At 42.6% G+C, this 10,879-nt stretch overlaps 6 non-coding genes across 6 annotated transcripts; all 6 read left to right on the forward strand.

Annotated features, from left to right (window-relative positions):
• Positions 1–2,663: 2,663 nt before the first annotated feature.
• LOC135883205 (small nucleolar RNA SNORD44) lies at positions 2,664–2,728 on the forward strand. Its single transcript, XR_010561642.1, has one exon. It is a non-coding gene; the product is annotated as a small nucleolar RNA SNORD44 (small nucleolar RNA).
• A 509-nt stretch (positions 2,729–3,237) lies between these two features.
• On the forward strand, positions 3,238–3,301 carry LOC135883158 (small nucleolar RNA SNORD78). The gene has a single exon (XR_010561602.1). It is a non-coding gene; the product is annotated as a small nucleolar RNA SNORD78 (small nucleolar RNA).
• Positions 3,302–3,500: 199 nt separating this feature from the next.
• On the forward strand, positions 3,501–3,576 carry LOC135883203 (small nucleolar RNA SNORD47). The gene has a single exon (XR_010561640.1). It is a non-coding gene; the product is annotated as a small nucleolar RNA SNORD47 (small nucleolar RNA).
• A 1,618-nt stretch (positions 3,577–5,194) lies between these two features.
• On the forward strand, positions 5,195–5,262 carry LOC135883160 (small nucleolar RNA SNORD75). The gene has a single exon (XR_010561604.1). It is a non-coding gene; the product is annotated as a small nucleolar RNA SNORD75 (small nucleolar RNA).
• Positions 5,263–6,671: 1,409 nt separating this feature from the next.
• Positions 6,672–6,751, forward strand: LOC135883192 (small nucleolar RNA SNORD79). Its single transcript, XR_010561630.1, has one exon. It is a non-coding gene; the product is annotated as a small nucleolar RNA SNORD79 (small nucleolar RNA).
• A 719-nt stretch (positions 6,752–7,470) lies between these two features.
• On the forward strand, positions 7,471–7,553 carry LOC135883206 (small nucleolar RNA snR60/Z15/Z230/Z193/J17). Its single transcript, XR_010561643.1, has one exon. It is a non-coding gene; the product is annotated as a small nucleolar RNA snR60/Z15/Z230/Z193/J17 (small nucleolar RNA).
• The last annotated feature ends 3,326 nt before the right edge of the window (positions 7,554–10,879 follow it).

Raw genomic sequence — 10,879 nt, forward strand, 5'->3', positions numbered from 1 at the left:
CTGCGCTGGGAGTTAGGTCTACTTAATTTCACAGACCTGAGTGATGTAGTTATGTTGACCTCTGTTTTAGGTGTAGACCCAGCCTAAATGTCTAACATGCTGGTACCCTGCTGACCGTATTGTTTTTGTGGTCGTCCCCCTCACACCCCAGGTCTGTCTTCCATCTGTTTTGTTTTTGTTTTGTTTTATTCTTACATGGTTAGTTCTTTAGGGGAGAGACAGTCTTTGTTCTGTCTGTACAGAGCCTTGCAGAAAATTGGTCTTTGTCCATGATTACTCCTAAGTGTTCCAGTAATACAAATAATAATAAATAACTAGTGGTATGGGTACCATAAATATCTCTTCTTTACAGGCTGTGTTAAATAGATTGGCTTCGGATGGCCACCTGGCTGATGTATGCAGTTCCATAATGTTTGCAGGGAGAGTAAAGCACAGGACACTTCATACAAAGGTAACTTTGGAGGACACACTTCTAGTGTAAATACATATTTCACACTGTCCTGCAGTCATCTATTGAATCTGCTTTACTCTTGCTTCTGTCCTATTGATTAACTTTGAATGTTGGCAGTAGGAAACCTTAGACCTTTCAAAGTGAAGCCAGGAAGGGGAAAATATATGGAACAAACAAGAAATGTAGTATGTAAGGTTGAGCTAATAGCATCTGATCCTATTAGACAATTTTCACTAGGATTCTTCAAATGTGTACAATGAATATTCTTATAGTATTAAACCTGCTCTACGGGGGGCAGAAATCCTAAGACTGAACCATGACTTGGAGTACTGGGTTTAATTCTTGGCTTTGCCACACACTCCTTCAGTATTGGGTAATTTGCTTCATCTCCCAATGCCTTGTTTCTTCATTTTATGGATGGAGAATAACTTTCTCTGGCCTGTCTGTTGAAAACGTAAGCAGTTCAGAACAGGGACTGTCTATGGTGCCTAGACAATCCCTGGTAGGTTAATGTTTTTAGAAAGCTGATTTGCATTGTACAGTCATATGGTATACAACCTCTCCGTTACATTGCAGCAGGTGTAGCTTTAGGGGAAGCGGCCACACCAGTATTTTAATCTGGCAACTAGGTTTAATTAGATTTCCAAGTGCAGAGTACTTTTTTTTTTTCCAAGCCCTAACTTTTTTATCCTGCTGTAATTGTAATAACATTAGAAGTTTAACATGCTATTGACTAATTGTGGGAACTGTCTGGTTTTTAAAATCTCTGTCCATAAGACTAAGAGGTGGCACTGGCAGATGCAAGAAGCTGTTAAGTTAGTCAGGGTTTGCTCCAGAGGGAGCCCTGTCCACCTTTATTTGGGTGGTGGGCTGATGTGATCTAGGCCTCCAGACTTGTCGTCTTCACTGCAGAGTTAACTTAGGGGCCACACCTGAGTAAGACCCTAACTGTTCACTGTCCACCTGTGGCCTGAGTGGTGGTACTTTACACTCAAGCTAGTGTATACCCTGGGACAGGCCAGCTAATGCCTGAGTGCTGCTTATCTCCTTGCTTTGCAGTCAAGACTCAGCTAAATCAGCTGAGTGCTGATAACCATCCAGTGCCTTCCCATAACTTCTACCCTGTGTGCTCAGGACAGGCAAGTTCTCGGACAGCTCACTGTGAGCAAATCATAGAGCCATGGGATATGCACCCAAAAGTCCTAGCAACACACAAGTGGATGCAGCACCAGTGTGGACCAGTAACTAAGATATGGCTTTGCAGTCTGGCTGCTTGCACCCAGGCTAAGCCAACCTGGGTGCTCAGACCCAACTGCTGATCACCTGAGTTACTTCATCAGTGAGGAGATGTACCCAGGAAGGGGGCAGTAAAATAAAGAGCTCCTTGAGAGTCTAATAGGATTGGTGCAGGATTCTTAGGCAAGTACCCATCTCCTAGGTTAGAGAGGAGGATGTCATGTGTAATGGAAAACAGGCTGTCTGTGTACTGTAGATGATGATGAATCAGGTCTCTGATCCTAATGAGGATAAAATTGACTAAATACTGATACAGTTGTATAATAATTAAATACTATAGAAGCTTATTATGAGCTCCAGCTAATACCAGCTTTCTCTTGCAGGCTTCCAGAGGGTGCTTGGGTATCCTGTAAGTACTGTATTTTTAACTTCATGGGAATACTAGAGTAACTAGAGGTGGGAAAAGGATGGGTCTAGAGTATGCCTCTAAAATAATAAGGTTCTAGCTATAATCAGAGGATCTGTTAAAGTATATAGAAATATCAATGCTGGTTGCTTATTGCACATCACATCCTAAAATAGTAGAGGGATGGGGGGGCGAACTGGCAGAGGGCCCAACACTAACAACTTACCTAGTATCAGAGGGGTAGCCGTGTTAGTCTGGATCTGTAAAAAGCAACAGAGTCCTGTGGCACCTTATAGACTAACAGATGTATTGGAGCATAAGCTTTCATGGTTGAATACCCACTTCGTCAGACGCCCGAAGTGGGTATTCACCCATGAAAGCTTATGCTCCAATACATCTGTTAGTCTATAAGGTGCCACAGACTCTTCGTTGCAACTTGCCTAGTGTAGCAAACATGTACAGCTCCCATTGACATGAGAAAACCGTTTCTCATCTGATACTCCACCACAGCCTATCCCCACCACACAGATTTTAGTTAAAAACAGTTTGTTGCCCAGTCCATACAAGCAGCCTGTATGATGAGATGCAAATAGACTGACTCAATCATGGAGGTCTGTAATTAGCTCTATCTGATTTCAGGCATCTGGCTTGGATTTTCCTGTTTCATGGTTGGTTGTCTCTGGGTTGTCCTGACACTCTGCTTCATTCCAGGACTGGGGTGACTTGGATGTACAGAGTGCTGTTATTAGCAGTGGTAAGTCATCAGTCTGCTAGTTTTGCTTTGGTTTTAACTTCGCTATTGACATAATGTAATAAATAGTTCGGTTCCCTGCTACAGTCTGGTGTCCAGGTGCTGGCATCTAAGGGTCTCATGTATTATGGTGGAAATCATATTAAAGTTCTTAATGTAGAATTCCTGTGAGGTTTCCTGGCTTGTCCTTTTCCCTTTTCTGCCACAAGATTTCAGGTACTGTTAGCCTGCAGGGCTCACTTAAGGATAATCCAAGGTAGTGCTTCACCAGAGACTTAATGCTTTGTTTTGAGACCTGTGGATAAACAGCCACAGTGGATTTTGAAGACTTGTGTTCTAGGGAATCGTGGAATGTTGTAGGCTAATACACATAGCAGCTGTCTCCTACAGGGTTTATAATGATGTTGACAAATGTCTGACCTGAAATCAGTATGTGGACTACTTCATTACTGAAAGACCCTGTAAATGAAGTAATACAGAAATGAAGACACAGTTTTACTTTATGCAGAATTGCTTCCTTTTTACTGTCAAAAAGAAACTAATGCTCTCACTTCTGCTTGTTAGGTCCTGGCCCTGTCTTGAATAAATTTGGGTGAGTATGTATTTTTGTTTAGACCAATAAGTTGTTAACTTGTAGCTAGTAGGAGCATTGTTGTAACCAGTGATGAAATTAGATTCTGCCAAATGAATGTCCGTGATATTACTCCTTTCCGTTCCATTTACTCTGAGGTTACATTCTTGCTCTGTCAGAGTTAGAAATGGGAAAGGCAGTGTGTCCTCTAAACAATGACTGGCCCAGAAGCTTGGAGTGGAAGGGATTTTAAAAATGTACTGAATACATGGAGTGTATTGTATCAGAGGGGTAGCTGTGTTAGTCTGAATCTGTAAAAAGCAACAGAGGGTCCTGTGGCACCTTTAAGACTAACAGAAGTATTGGGAGCATAAGCTTTCGTGGGTAAGAACCTCACTTCTTCAGATGCAAGAGTGTATTGTGGCTTCTCAACTGTTAGAATACTTAACTTGTCCCTTTTGCTCTAAAGGTTACCAGTTTAAATGACACTTATGTCTGGATGAACACCTCTCAGATGATGGGGTCTGAAACCTCTACTGCTTAGGATGGGCCAAGGAATGATCTGTTCACCCCCTTAAATGATTAAATTAACAAAGCTTTTTAAAAGCTGGTTCATACTTCACTTGATCACTTCTGCTAGTCTTCCACACTGTAGATCGAGGAAATCTAGTCGAGCGGGTTATAGTCTAGCTAGTTTGGGTTACTAATTCATGTTATAGTACACTTTAAAACAACTTTCTTTTCCCCCATAAGCATTAATATTAGAAGATGATGGATGATCAGGACAGCATTTCAAGTGAGAGGTTTGTATCTTATTCTGTTCCTTTTGGGTTATATGTGGCAAAACCAGCTGGGTTTTAATCCTGTAAAAGTAACTGCATTGTGTCATGGAACCAACCTTTTATTGTTGTGCTTGTATGAAGCTCAGTGGCTTCACTTAAATACTATAGTTTTAAACTCTGGTCCTAGATTCAGATGTGTACTACTGTCAAACACTAACACTTTCAAGAATGCGGAGATGTGTGGTAGGTGCGCCTCAACAATTAAGGAGCAAGCCCTTGTTCCAGTTGTAAGATACTGGGTCTTCCAAAAAAACCTCAGTTTTAGCCCAGCACTGTTCTCACTATAGTCAGTGGGAGAAAACTCCCATTAACTTAAATGAGAGCAGAGTGGGGGCCAACACAGAGCACTCACGAAAAATGTTAATAGGCTTGTAAGGTGGGACTTACCCATCTTGAGATGCTTCTAAATTTTCTTCTGTTTTGAATATGCCTCCTGCACCCACTTTAACACTATGATACCACAGAAGCAACATGGGAGTAACTTACAAAAAGCTTAAATTCCTACTATAGCACTTTGGGTCACTCTGCGAAATGGTGATGGCAATTCTTGCAGCAGAGTATTTCATGGGATGAAATGATTAAAACTGCATTGTACACATCTGTGCAGAACCTTGGTCTCCTGGGCCCTAGCCACTGGACCACAGTGATGACTCCTTGTCTGCAAGAGTCATATATAGGTGCAAATTCGCCAACATTGATATTGGTGTCTGATTAGTACGAGACTATTCCTCCAGTACCTGCAAAATGTAAATGTTCAGAGAGGATTCTAGCTGTGAAACCAGACTGAGTCGATTCACTGCACTTGGAATCCACATTAAAATCTACTAACTGCATATCTAGGATGCCTCCCTTGCAGCTGTATGATAGAGGTTCCCTTCCCCCATGCTTTCCTTTACAACTGAACAAACAGTGTCACTTGGCTTGTGGCTAGAATTGAAGCCTGTGATGACTTGGATTATAAGAGTAGTGGACAGAACAGGTTTCTGAAAACTTCACTCTGAGGCTTTGAAACTAGTAGTAGGTCTGCAGGCAGAGCAAAGAATGACATGTAACATTTGAATTTATTTTTTTTCCCCTCCAGGGCTGGAGCGCACTCCTGGAAAAAGGATCACTTTGCTGAGGTAACTCTTCACTTGAACTTGGAGTAGAGTCTTTGCTCTGGTTCCCTGGCTGACAGTGGAAGCACACACTATGCTAGATATGTGCCTTGAATAAAGTGTTTGCAGCCATTATGAGCTGCTCTGCTTTTTAGAGTTAGCTCTGGACAGTTGCCAGAAGCTGGGAATTGGTGACTGCAGATGGATCACTTGATTATCTGTTCTGTTCATTCCCTCTGAAGCACCTGCCATTGGGCACTGTCGGAAAACAGGATATTGGGCTAGATCACTAGTTCTCTAACTTTTTGAATTGGTGACCCCTTTCACACACAAGCCTGAGTGCAACCCCCCCCCCTATAAGTTAAAAACACATGTTCAAATATTTAACACTATTATAAATGCTGGAGGCAAAGCAGGGTTTGGGGGTGGAGGCTGACAGCTCACAACCTCTCATGTAACAACCTCATGACCTCACCCCCAGTTTGAGAACCCTGGGGTTAGATGCACCTTTGGTCTGACCCAGTATGGCTGTTATGTAAATTCTAAAGCCACACAGCTCTCTGCACAGACCCAAAGCCATAGTGGACTGAAGATGTTTCTAAGAATGTAGTGCTGAGGCTTTGCTGCTTATAGATGTCTGTAATATAAGTAACAAGAGTCCTGTGGCACCTTTAAGACTAACCGATGTATTGGAGCATAAGCTTTCGTGGGTGAATGCCCACATCGTCGGATGCACGAAGTGGGCATTCACCCATGAAAGCTTATGCTCCAATACATCGGTTAGTTTTAAAGGTGCCACAGGACTCTCTGTTGCTTTTTACAGATCCAGACTAACACGGCTACCCCTCTGATACTTGTAATATAAGTGTGGTCATTTTTAGTCATGAGAATAGAAGAATTACCAGACATGACTTGATATGGTAAGTTGGCTGTTGCATTTATCGGACATGTAATTATGAAAATGATATTCTAAGAGATTCCTCTTCTGCGTCAGTTTTATGAAACATCCACTCTTACAGTGACCAACCTCACTGCTAGTTCACCACCAATTCTAAAAAGCAGAGACATTCCCAGAAAAAGTCACACCCAACCCAACAGCATTCTCCATCTCCTCTATATGGTTTGACCTAATATTTTGTTTTTATATGCTAGTGTCTCAGTGGCAGGTTGGAATTAGGGTTGTGTACTGCAGTATGACTGTCACTGTCTATACTGAGGGTGAGATAGTACTGTTTAGCTCCAGCAGCATTGAATAAAACTGTTCCACTGCTGACTATAAAGTATATTGGTGAAATGCTGACTTCCTGTCTGTGTATGTACTGTTAATGATGATTTTGTTGTAAACAATGGGAATCTCTCTGAAAGAGAATGAGGAGGACTCTTATGCTGAAACAGTACAGAACTTCAAGCTGTCTCTACTAAGAATCAGATTCTACCAACCTGAACCTGTTTGTAAAAATTGAATTATTATGTTACAGAGTAAAGTTGTTCAAACGTTCAGTGAAGCAATCAGCCCTCTGCCTGCCTGAGAGGTAAGGATAAAGCAAAGTACTGGGAGCTTATTTTAAAGATCAATGTGATGCTTGAGGCTTAGATTTTTGGAATCTCTTCTTGGGGGTCCATTGGACTGTCAGTGCAGTTTAGTGAGGACAGTGACTGTTTTGCGTATATTTGGCCAGATCTGCCAGCTCCCATGACACTCTTCCTTGTGTTAGTCCTGCAGTTCCTGTTCAGTAATGGGGATGTCAGGAGAATTCTTCTGACTCTCATACCAGCAGAAATGTTCAATTAATTCTTTATGCAGAATCATTCTTAGAAAACAGCTCGACTTCCATGGCTGACGATTAGAAGGACAGTGTCTGTCTTGCTTCCATTAAAGCTAATGGGAGCAGGATTGGGCCCCTTCTACTGGTGACTGTAATATAGTCTGATCACTGCAGTCAAACAAAGCTAGAAGCCCATTTTAGTCACATTCTACCTTAGGGTAACTCTGAATCAAAGAGCTGCTTTAAAGCCAGCACATCTTAGTCTGTCACTAACTTTTCATGCTCCCACTTTGTAAGAGAGGGATGACAGCCTGAAACTAAACGCCCCAGTGAATGAAAGTGCTATTAAGCCGATACAATGATGATAACATAGTTCAGCAGAATACACAATGACGAACACAGCTTTGTCTTTCGCTCCTATCTGATGTATCTGGCTACAGCTGAATCCTGACATTAAAGAGCTCTTGTGGTCTTAAAAGTGACTACATGAAAATAGCACCTTTGTATTCCACATTACCTGCTCCTTGGGGGCAATTAGTATGTCCACTTGAAGCCTAACTTGCCCATGGGTTGTTGAGGGCAGAATTCTACAACCAGGGGCAGTGGCTGGGCCTGCAGAACCTCTATGGGGTATGTGTAAGGAGAACCTTTTTATAAAGGACATACCCTGGTGTTGAGCCTTGTAGGTCCAGTCAAACACTGACATGATATAAAAATACACGTGGCTTTGCTCAGGAAGGTTCCTTTGCAAAACTAAGATCCAGTTGTACAGATCTGCTAGCAGTTAAGCTCATGAGACTGGTGCACTTGCACTTTTACAGTGCAGGTTCCAAAATGCAGATGGGAAAGGGCACTTGTAACTACTGATGAAATTAGATTCTGCCAAATGAGTTCCAGTGCTGTAAACCATTTCCACTCTTGCTGAGGTGCTACTGATGGGAGAACTATTCATTAACGTTCATTTCCCTTCTCTTTAGGGAGCAAAATTGGTTTGAATGGACAGTTGAGGAACCAGAAAGGTGGGTATCACTTTACTCGCATTGCTTCAACACTTAAGTGACATGCTGCTTTGATCCCTTTTCTGGAATGGAGAGATGATGATTACAGTCTTAGCTTGAACTCTCTCTCTGATGAGTGATGGAAAATCTAAGGTCTGATCTATTCCTATCAATAAACATCTTGTGCTTTAGAGTTCAATGCTTCACCCTATAACAGTTTTTGTGTCTCCCCTTGCAGTGTGAAGATGTCAGATTGTGTATCCAGCGACTCCTAAGTTTTTCCCACAGAAGACCGTGCCCTTGCTTCTGAGGTGTTTGGGCATAGCCATGGAGGGGCCAGAGTCAATCCTGCAGCAGTGGGTGTGTCAAGCTGGAGGGAAGCAGTCTCTCTGCCACCCCATTGCCACGATAAGGTGACATGACTTCTGCATGAAGAGTCCTACAAATTTGTGCAGAAAAGATTAAGTTCAGAATGTCTTGTAGAAGCATGTGACAAGTGGGGCAACACTGATACACACTTTGGTCTCTTCTTAAATATCCAATTAAGAAACTAGACTTGCTCTGAACTTAACCTTTTGCCATGTGTGTCTTTTAACCAGCACTAAGTAGACTTTAGAAGTAAAATAACAGCTGTCTAACAAATTGAAATGTGCTAAAATAAACTCATCAAAAATGACTAGTCTGGAGTAGTTGTGTATTATGTATGAGTTCAAAGTCTCAGGGTATGTCTACACTATGAAATCAGGTTGATTTTATAGAAGTCAATTTTTAGAAATCAGTTTTATACAGGCGATTATATATGTCCACACTAAGTGCAGTAAGTTGGTGGAGTGCATCCTCAGTACTGTGGGTAGCATTGATTTATGGAGCAGTGCACTGTGGGTAGCTATCCCACAGTTCCTGCAGTCTCTGCTGCCCATTGGAATTCTGGGTTAAGCTCCCAATGCCTAATGGGGCAAAAACATTGCTGTGGGTGGTTTTGTGTACATGTCATCTGTCAACCCACCCTCTGTGAAAGCACTGGCAGACAATCGTTTTGCACCTGACTCCAGGGAGGCTTTGAAAACCAGTTTCATGACTGTCCAGGCTTTGGTGTGACAGTTGTTTCTCCTTGATGCAAACCCACCCCCTTTGTTGATTTTAATTCCCTGTAAGCCAACCACCCTCCCCCCAGCCCCTTTGAAATAAAGTAACTATTGGTTTGAAACAATGCCTTCTTTATTAATTAAAAAAAAAAACAGACAAGGTAGCCTGGGGAGGAGGGAAGGATAAGGCCACATTGTTTGTTGTAACCACACTAAAAATCAAACTGTTTGAATGCAGCTTTCTGTTGCTTGGCCCATCCTCTGCAGTGGAGTGACTGGGTGCCTGGAACCTCCCCCACTGCATTCTTGGGCATCTGGGTGAGGAGGCTATGGAACACGGGGAGGAGGGTAGGTGGTTATACAGTGGATGCAGCAGGGGCCTGTGCTCTTGTTGGCTTTACTTCAGCACCAACAGATGCTTTGCTCCTCTATTAGTCTCAGCATTGTGTCCTACCTCCACTCTTCTTCCTGGTCTCTGCCACTGAATGCCTACATGCATTAAGCTGTGCCCGATCTGTCTGGGAGGACTGCATGAGCTTGGAAAACATGTCATAGTGTGTGGGTTTTTTGCCTTCTAATCTGTGATAACCTTAGGGACAGAGATGATAGGCGGAGTGTAGAAATATTCTATGCTCTACAATTCTGGGGGGACTGCATGGTCACCTGTGCTGCTGTTTGCGCCATGCTGGCCAAACAGTAAATGAAATTACCTATACAATTTATATGCATCCAAAGAAGTGGGTTGTAGCCCATGAAAGCTTATGCTCTAATAAATTTGTTAGTCTCTAAGGTGCCACAAGTACTCCTGTTCTTTTTATGGATACAGACTAACACAGCTGCTACTCTGAAACCTATACAATTTAGTACAGCACTTTGAATACTGAAGGGAAAAAACCTGAGAAGGAAATGGACTTAAGCTTTATGCTGCTTTAAACACTTAGATCCTGCACTAAAGTTTCTCAGACTCAAGCAATAGTCCTAGCACCACTGAGTAGAAATACCCTTCTCATCTAACTGGACTCTGAATAGCTGAACATGAGAATTTACTGCCTGGCCTAATGCTATCAAAGGAGTGAGCTGGTGGCTTTGTGCTGAACTGTGCTTTTTCATTTGAGTGTAGCCTAGCTGTGGCTAAAGAACTTCAGGTGCATGCTTTTTGTGTGTGTGTGTGGGGGGGGGGGGGGTGGGTGTAAAGTACAGATATGCTTGACTCACTTCAGTAGCAGTATGTTACATTCCACATTGAGCTTCAAGCTGTGTACTGCAATTGGCAAATGTAGATGCTGCTGGTATCCTCTCACTAACACTGCTATTACAGGGATAGAGGGGCATAGCCATGAACCTGAAGTGATTTATTAGAGGTGTTGCTATTTCTATTCACATCCCACCCTTAGTGAGGAAAAGCAGTGGATCTGAATTAAGTTAAGATTGCCTGTGGCCTAAAGCAAAACTTGAAGTGATTATACTTAATGTAGGCAAATTGACTTGGTTGAAGCGCTCCTTGGCATAGACCTCTGTACAATACCTAGCACAATAGAGCCCTGATCTGGGGACTCCAGCTGCTACTATAAGATTGATCAAGTCTCTAGCCAAGGCCCCCTGGCTGCTGCAAATTGACAGTCCTCAAGGGTGAAGCTCTACAACAGGCCTGCACAACTCAAAGTGGCAAGGGCCAT

Source organism: Emys orbicularis, chromosome 8 (assembly GCF_028017835.1).
Source record: "Emys orbicularis isolate rEmyOrb1 chromosome 8, rEmyOrb1.hap1, whole genome shotgun sequence".
Classification (NCBI taxonomy): Eukaryota; Metazoa; Chordata; order Testudines; family Emydidae; genus Emys; species Emys orbicularis.